We start from the raw sequence: 9195 nt of genomic DNA on the forward strand, positions 1-9195 counted from the left end.
CATACCTGGAAGCTTGAGGTATGAAAGGGTTTTTTGTTGCCTGCAGTCTCTTTGCTGCCCTCTGCTTTTTAAGATTCTGGGTAGTGTGCTCCCTCAGCAGTTTGAGAAACCAACATCTTCATGCAAAATTAAACAAGAAAGTGTTGCTTTTTTACTTAGAGTAGAATCTAAGTTCTTCAGGCAGGCTCTTGTGTGCCTCCTCTATTAGAAATAAAACTCCCCTGGATCGGAAGATAAATGTGCTCAGCTAAGAACAGATTTATTTGCTTTACGTTGCGTGCTATGGTTTAAGAAAAACACACCAGGCAAACAATTTATGGCTTGCCACTGAGTTATGCCTGAAGGAAACACAACTGTTAGAGATGTAATTGATTGGGCGGTGACGCTGTGTGGATTCATGGGAGATGCATCTTGGTCAGCATATCTGTGTGAAACCACATTTCTGGTGCTGCTGCAGGACGAGTGCCGGGAGTTCCGGGATCTGTTCAAGAATGGGAAGCTTTCCTGCACGAGAGAGAATGATCCCGTCCGGGATTCCTCGGGGAAGCAGCACAGCAACAAGTGCATCATGTGTGCGGAGAAGTTGTGAGTAGAGGAAACCAGTGTTTGTCATTGAGAGTGGTAATGGGGCCGGGGTGGGCTCCTACAGCAATGTTCTCTTCACTTTCTCATCCTTCTTCACTTTCAGCAAAAGGGAGAATGAGCAGAAGGCAACTTCAACCAGAGGGAAACAAAAGGTGAGATTAAAGTATTGGGTCAATATACAAGTCTATAGGATTCTTACCCAGTATTACCACGCTGAGTTTCTTTGTCACTTTGGAGATCCACGTGGCTTTCCCTGTCTGTTTCTCATTGATGCCCTTTCATGCCCTGAGTGAATAGTTTGTTTGAATGCTGTGGTCTATTCCACTGACTGCAGTGACACGGGGACAAACCCCATCACAATAAGAAGCTGAGCAGAACTGCCCTGACATCTGCCATGAGGGTGGAGAAGGCACTGCTGCTGAGACCGCTAATGAGGTTGAAAAGAAAATCTGGGTGAAAAGCTTTAAATGTGAGCTCTGAGATGCTCAAAAGTTCATTATGTCGTGGGAGGAGAGTTCAGTCCTGTGCTGTCCCTAGAGTGGCTCGGTTTCAGCTTTCCCTGATTGGAAACCTCACTCTCATGACGCAGCCACTGTGACCTCGTGCACTGATACTTCTCTGGTGAGAGCAATTCAGCAATGGGGGGAAAAAAAAAAAAAGCACTAAGTAAATCTTGCCATTTCTGTCTTGCTAGGAATTGGTATGGTCCCCTTAAGCCTCATTCTTGGGGATAATCCTGTTTCAGTGCTTTTCCTAATAACAGTGGCACAAAAAAAAAATGGAAGCGTTAATGAAACTTGCTGATGGCAAGGCTGGGAGGGAGGATCAGCAGATCACTCAGGACTAATTGGATAGCACTGAGGCCTGGAGTAATAGAAACAAGATAAAATGTAATAACAGAGAGTGCAAGATCACACAGGCAGTGATTAACGAGAATTCCTGCTCATCAATTAGAAATGACAAAGGATAAGAAAGCTCTGCATTTATTAGTGGGTCACGGATGCGGCAGGCCTGCGAAGGAGGCAAACACATCTCAGCAAGGTTTGTGCAGCAGAGGTCGGGCTGACAGCAAATCTCCAGAAATACTGCTTTAGAAGGAGAGGGTTTGAGAGATAGTGTTAGGGAGAAGCAGTTTTGCCACAGCAGATCTGGGGTTCACCTGGGATTTGGCTCATTGCCTCACTGTGTCCCTCCTTCAGCCAGCCAGTGTGGCACTGGGAAGGTGTGGGTAAGAAGTAATGGTTAAGTTATGATGGTTATGGTTAAGATCTGGTTATGCACCTCCTGTATCTGCTATTTGGAGTTGGTTATTGCAGGGCCTCAAGTAGCTGACCTAAAAGTGGGGACTTTGAAGCATGTTTGCATTGTGCTGTCATGCTTTAGATGTTGCTGCTTGGTCCTCAAAGTGCTGTTGGTTGTGGGGGGATTTCTTGCTTCCTATGTGAATTTTTCTGAGCGGCAACTTCAGAAACAGCTGTAAGGGTGTATTAAAGGCAGTGGGAGAAGTGGGAGGGACCCCATTACCTTATCAGGCACATCACTGGCATGCTCTGGATAGTCCCACGTGGAGCATGGCAATTAGAGCATGGCAGAGAGCTCCTAACACGTGCCACGCAGGCAGAGGCATTCGTCGCTCTTCTGACTCACTCTGTTTGCAGCCATGTGGCTGTGCCACACACCCTCTTCTATCTCTCACACGCGGGCTCTCCTGTGGTGTGTTTGGGAAATCTGAAGTTCAGAGAGATGTGCGTGCCCTAACTGCTGCTCCTGCCGTAGGATGACTGCAGTGAGTACCGTTCCCAGTTTGAGGCTGGTGGGCGGCTGTCCTGCACACGGGAGAACGACCCCGTCCGGGATTCCTCTGGCAAGCAGCACACCAACAAGTGCCTCATGTGTGCCGAGAAGCTGTGAGTACAGTTCCTGGCAACAGCAAAGAGGAAAAGCTCACGCTGCAAAACTGCAGCTTCTGCCTGTGTGGCTGCGCCTGGGCGAGTCCTGAATCCCAGCGGCCCCCCAGGAGCTGCTCCTGCAGTAGGGCCGTGGCTATTGCCCCTCTTCCCACCCTCCCCCTTAACCCCACAGGGAGCAGAGGAGAAGCAGGGTTGATAGAGAGCAGCCCTTTCCTTGGGGCAGCTCCCAAGGGGTTTCCCACGCGTGTACTTTGCCTTCCAGATGCTCTCTCTCTACTCCCATAGAGCATATGCAGAAGCAGCCCTGATATGAAAGCAGCCACCTGGAGCCGGGATGTAGCGTACAGTGGGAATGGTGAGGAGAAGGGAAAAGGCTTAGGGGTGGGAATTAGGTGCAGGGCCACCAGGGATGGGGAGGCTGGTGCCTAATGACATGATGCTGGCTTGCAGGGCAGCCCCAGGCCATAGTGCTCCTTTCTTTCTCCTCTCCCCTTTTTCCAGCAAAAAAGAAGCTCAAAGAGGAGGTCAGTCTGGAACTGCCCAGCGCAACAAACAGTCTGCTGCAGAGTGTGCAAACCAGGTGAGACTGAGCGCAGATCATCAGCAGGCTTGAGGAAAGGGGGTCAGTGGGTCTGGGGACCCTGATGGTCAAGGGTTTCCTGTGGTCCTGGTGCTTGAGGTGCAGGACCCTGCTGGTGATGACAGAGAGGCAGCTTGCATTGCAAGCCCTGCTAATTAATGGGATGAGTTTGTGTATGAGCATGCATAGTGGGCAGTTTTGGACTCCTCTATGGGGCAAGCATCAGAGCTGCTTCTTCATAAAGAGCCCCACGGTTCCTAGGGTCTAAGGAGATGAGAAGGAGGGACAGGAGCTGCTTTAATTCACTGCTTCACTGCCTGGTTGTAAAACACAATCCTGTCCATTTTCCAGAAGAGCTGCAGTGGCTCAGGGTTACAGCAGGGTATGAATGAGAGACGGCCATTCTCCACAAACAGAGGGTGAGTACAGCAGCACTGGGATCCCAGCCTGGCCCTGCAAGTCCTGGAGTCTTGACACTGAGAAGAAACACATAGAATAGGGCATATATACAACCCTCTTTCCTTTTCAAAGGTATTCTTGCTTCCCCTGCACACAAAGCAGTGGTGACTGTTGTGTTCAAAATCCCTCCCTAGTCTTGCCTCCTGAATTCTGCCTCCTGGCAGGGGCGCACACCTGTCCTGTTGCCTGGCCCAGTGCATCTGCTGACCTGAGGCAGTGCTGTGTGCACCATATGCTGTCTGGGCACTGAGCAACCCCTCTGGGATTTTAGGGCTGCAAGACTCTGGCAGGGCTCAGTTGCTGTGTTGTCTAAGCCTTGAGGAACTCTCTTAATCTTCCTGCTTTTTGCTGGTGCAGCCCATTCATCTGCCCCCAGCCAGCACTGCCAGCAGTGCAAAGATCTCCGTAGCAGCAATGGCTGTGGCATATTCAGGGACCAGGTTTCTGGTTGCTGACCACCCCTGAAGACTCAAAGGTCCTGTTGCAGGAAGTGCCTCCATCCCATGGCAAGCCAAATGCCCTGTTGAAAAACAAGGTGCCAAATAATGGCAATACACCTTAGTGCAGTTTAATTCCACCCTGGGGTGATGATGTGGCTAAGTGCATCTGCACACCTGTGGCGGTGCCATGACATCTGTGCTTTCTCTCCCTGCCAGCCCACAAGGAAACTTGGCTCAGGACTGCAGCCCAGCACCTGGCCGCCAGGGACAGAGAGGAGGCACCAACACCTACCAGCCGGTATGCCCAGCTCCCACGGGTCAGGCACAGCCTTTCCCAGCAGCTGCCCCAGTTTCTGTTGTCAATATCTAGCCTCACAATGGGACCTGTATCCTTGGAGGGGTTTAAGTGGGTGGCAGAGTCTACACCCTGATGCTGTCCCCTGGCATCAAAAAGGAGTGAGGCTGGATGTGTCCAAATGGGAGTCTCTGAAGCCAGTGCTGCTGCTGGAGTTGGCTCATTGTAGAAGTCAGGTATGGGAGAACATCCTCCAGGAGGTGATGGTGATGGCCCTTTTTGAATGCTGAGATGTTGGGTCAAAGACCATGGCCAGAGCAGGGTGCTGGGGCTGACTGGAGGGCTGACAAGAGGAGGGGAGAGGGAGTAGTGGGGGAGGGCACACTGAGCAATAGATAACGACTGTATGTGGAATCATGTGGGAAGGAGAAGAGGGTGTATGCTCTCTCCATCTCCACAAGAAGAAAATTTGTTATTTTTAACAAAGCTAAAGTAGAAATTATGAAACTAATAGGAGAAAATAAGTTACTATAAAAAGGATGACTAACCTGTGGATCTTGCTGTCACAGGGTGTTGCCAAGAGCTACGATGATTAAAAAAAATGACTTGCCACTTATAGTCCATACAGCAATTTAGGTACCATTTTGGAAGGGATAGGAAATGCCTTTCTGTGGGGCTGGAGGGACCTGACTGCAGACTGCCTTAACTCTCTCTGAAGTCTCTGTCACTGACTGCTCCTAGAAAAATGATATTAGAATAGAAAAACCTGGGAGGCGGTTCAGGTAGGGCAGTTTTAATGCATTCCAGAGGAAGCATTAGACATAATAATGCCAGTCTGCTTCAGGGCTTAGTGGTATTTCCTGATAGCTCCGGTGAAGGAGTGGATGCTGATCAGCCTGACTCACGAGGGGTGATTCAGAGAGCAAACTGGCCCCTCTCCTCATTCCAGGGCCACCCGTGAGCTCTGTCCCAGGGAGATGCTGTCCTGAAGGAGAGGCAGCAGTCACTCTGAGGACTGTGGGGGACTGCTGGTGTGGCGGTGGTTGCACACGTGTGGGTCACACCATGGGCAGCGATGTCTGGTGTGTGGGAAGGCATCTGGCAGGGAACTGCAAAGGTCAGCACTGTGTGTCTTCATGTCATCGTTAATTACCCAGATGAGGGAGGAAGCAGCACATTAATGAAATTAGCAAGTGATGTTTAAACAGAGGGTGTTACTGCAGCACCCTGTGCCGCTGAACCCCCCACGTTGCCCAGCTGGGAAACCTTTCTTCTCCACGGTGCTTTCAACCCCATAGTGCTGCTGACCCCAGCAAAGCGATGAGCCATTGCTTTGTGCTGAATGCTGTTTCTCCCGGTGGGACAGGAGGCAAAATGTCCTGCCTGCAGCTCTTCTCCGATTGCACCATTTGCAGTCATTGCAACACCTTTTATAGGACCTGGAGAAGGGGATGGGAACACAAAATTCACTCCTTTTTGTCTCTGCATCTTTTTTTTCCTAGCCTTTGGTGCCCACCTTCAGCAGAGGTGGGCAGTGAGGCTGAAGAAGAGAGAGGGCTGTAGGATCTCCGACCTCTGCTGTCTGAAACTCGCCATGACTCTGCAGGCATCTGTGCCAGTGTGCTTGCAGGGTGACAATCTAATCATGAGGAGTCTTGTTCCTCCTTCTAGCTGTGCCACGTCTGCTTTGTAGGAAAATCGATGCCTAGATGCTCCTGCTGTCATGCTCGAGAAGAAACAAGAGGGCACGCTTAATTAGAGCTATTCATACATGTTTGCATCTCTTCATTCCGTGGGTGTCAAGTCGTGCTGCGTGTCGGGCTGCCCTTGGGCGGCTGGACTTGATTGTTGAGGTTTTCCCTTCATTTCTGCCAAGTGTCTTGCAGAAGCAACAGGCATGAAAGCCCTGATAAAGGACTAGGGACAGGTAGCAGACGTTTCTTGTATTCTTGTGGATTTGCAAGGAGAAGTAAATGTGCCCTGGACTGAGATGTCAGGGTGGATCAGATGAGTGGGTCTGTGCCTGGAAGTGGGGTCAGGGTGGCTTTGTCCCCAGATCGTGGCTGGTTGGCCCAGCAGGAGTTGTTATCTCTTTGCTGAAGGTGTGATGGATGTGCTGCAGGGCAGAGGGGCTCAGGGCAGTGCCTGGTTTGTGAGCCCTTTAAGTTGTGTGTAGGAGGGTCTTGCAAGAGAACCAGCACCAAATGTGATTTCTTTCTCTCTTCAGCTGGACTGTGATCGAATTCTGCACGGGGTAAAGGGTGGAAGGATTTTCTGCAGCGAATCCTCACAACCCGTCTGTGGCACTGATGGGAAAACATACAAAAATGAATGTGACTTGTGTTCAGCTGCCATGTGAGTAGGCGGAGAGATTTCAGTAATACAGGGCCATCCACCGTTCCCGAGTGTCTTTTGCAGCACAGTGTTTGTTTTGATATATCATGACTCACTATCAAGTGTGTCCTTGGTGCCTCGCTGTTAAGCAAACATAGATCAAATGTCTGAGATTAATCTGATGACAGCTAATTAAGATACACAACTTTCCAGAGTCCCTTATTCCCTTTCTGCCCAATCATAGGATTGTTTGGGGAGTAATAAATGCCATCAAACTGGAAGTAGTATTAAAGCTTCAAGGAGCCCACAGAGGACCACCGTGATGATGTCAGAGAGTTGTGGCACTGGAAGTGAATAAGCAATGTCTTGTCCTCCCTTTGCAGGAGAGCATCAGTTTACATCACGGTAAACTATCGAGGTGAATGCCGAAAGACTGTCCCTGAAATGGTAAGTGCCTCCCTGCTATGGCATCCTGTTTTTTGTTCTGGGCGTGTGCTGGAGTCCCAGCCTGGATCCTGTATCTATGGTGGGATCATCAGAGCCCTGTTAGCAGGGTGCATGTAGTCTACATGTGTAAGCACACTTCAGACTCAGATTTAAGTCATTTTGAGACATAATTTCCATGTTTTATCCAGACTGTATGGTAGGAGAGTGACATGTCTGGGAAAACACGTGGCTTTTCTCCTGGGATTTTGGTGAGGCCAAAAAAGACTGCAATTGTATAAATCATAAGGACCTATTTTCCCGAATGATATCCAGGGATTTGGTTGGGAAGGAAATATATTCCCTAAGTGGCATTCTTTTGGGAAAGGTCTTGAATCTTGTGTGATTCTCCTATAGTAGATGAGTCAAAGATTTGTCAGTGGTGCTTTGTCTTCCCACTCATGGCAGCTCAGCAGCATCCAGAGCTTTGATTTGGAGCCAGGGTGTCCTAATTTGTGTGTCTTGGGTATATGGGACTGACCTCAGTGTTGGCATGGACTGCTGAGAAACTGAATATTCATCCCCAGGGAAACACTGACGTTTACTCCCATTCCAAACCTGGAATGAATCAAAATATCAAATCAGCTAAATGGAGAAGTTGTGGAAGTTTATTTTTTTCAATCGAGATATGGCTTCTGAATATGAATTTGCTGACAGTGTCTGTAGGTAAAAACTATTGCCTGTTGAAAAGCTTTAGAGCAAAATTACCATCATAGGGCTTTTACTCTCCTCTGCTCATTGCCAGGATACCCACCCAAACCCAAAACTTTAGAAACGAGGCATTCCCATTCCTCTTCCTCTACTCTGTGAAGTACCAGAGTGCTCTCAACACTGTTTAAAGCTGAAGAAAAAGTGCAGAGAAAAACAGTTTTGCTTGTGATCATGCTGTGGAGGTCTGTGTGTCTTGTTCTTTGGTGTGATGGAGCCATTGCTGGTTCATGTATGCTGGGAGTGGAGGGACTATGCATACCTGTTGGTGGCTGTGCTCACGCTGCAGGAGACAGACAAGATTGGGTGTACCATGGCAACTGAAAACAAGACAGGATTCCCTCAGTTGTGCCTGGGCTGGGATTCCTCACCATTTTGTGTTTTACCAAGATGTTACAGCTCTTGGGTCTCTGCAATTAGAGGAATATGCCATAACACTAGAAGTCAGACAATTTGTAGCTATTCCAAGGAGAGCTGGAAGCAATTAAAGGGGAAGTGATAAGATTTTTCCACTGGGGAAAATCCTCCACAAAAACACCCCTCCAAACAAAGACTTATTATTTCTTTCTTTATGTATATTGTGTCACCTAACGAATCAGATTGGAAATTTATGGAAGCCCATTTCCTTAGCAAACCCCTTGTGTCCATCAAAGACTTCCCTTTTTTCTCAGTTGGAAGCTTATGAACAATGTACTGATCAGAGTTATTTTCTGCCACTGAAATTCATGCTAACATTCAGCTTAATGCATCCTTCTGAAGGCCCAGGCAGGAGAGCATAGTGCCTTTGGCATCAGAAATGGTTTTAGGCTGTTGCAATGTGCAGAACAAAGATGCGAAGGCCCAAAGACTTGAATCTTGGAAAAATTTTGCTGCCCAAAAGTGTAGTTTGTCCCTGAGTTGTGTTTTGAAATTAGCCACGGTAATGCTGTGCCGCCTGACCAAATGTGTGTCCAAGCTCAGAGCCTGCAACCATTCCTGCTAGCAAAGCTCCTCCTGGATTTACAACACTTTGTAGCAGTCCTTCCCTAACAGCAGCCGGATTGCCATCAGGGAGGGATGGCTGTAGGAAGAGACAGGAGAAGTCTGGCTGGAGAGAAATCTGCCATTAAAGGGTGTGTCTGGACAGCATGCACTGATGTGGTGGAAAACCTTCCTGCAGAGAGAGCCCTGGGGCTGGCTGGCAGCCGGGCCCCTGCTGCCTGTGTGAGGTCTGTGCCACAACCAGCCAACTCTGATCCTGTTCTGCTTTACTGCTGATGAATGTAGCAGAGTCCAGGGTTTCAATTTTTATTTTTATTTTTAACAAGGCAGCTGGCCACTGTGTCCTTCATGCTGTGACATACAGCTGTATTAATGGTGGGTCTTTCCAAAATGTTTCACTTTCAGTGCTGGTTTTTTTTT

General features: G+C 48.8%; 1 long non-coding RNA gene across 1 annotated transcript in view; it reads right to left on the reverse strand.

Annotated features, from left to right (window-relative positions):
• Window positions 1-7069: 7069 nt before the first annotated feature.
• The window catches only part of LOC109370093, an 8213-nt gene continuing 6087 nt past the window's right edge, over window positions 7070-9195 (reverse strand). The window contains exons 3-4 of the long non-coding RNA XR_004161415.1: window positions 8057-8204; window positions 7070-7644 (exon numbers count right to left, since the gene is read on the reverse strand). This is a non-coding gene — a long non-coding RNA (uncharacterized LOC109370093). The remainder of the gene's footprint in view (window positions 7645-8056; window positions 8205-9195) is intronic.

The sequence above is a fragment of the Meleagris gallopavo genome, chromosome 15, assembly GCF_000146605.3.
Source record: "Meleagris gallopavo isolate NT-WF06-2002-E0010 breed Aviagen turkey brand Nicholas breeding stock chromosome 15, Turkey_5.1, whole genome shotgun sequence".
Classification (NCBI taxonomy): Eukaryota; Metazoa; Chordata; class Aves; order Galliformes; family Phasianidae; genus Meleagris; species Meleagris gallopavo.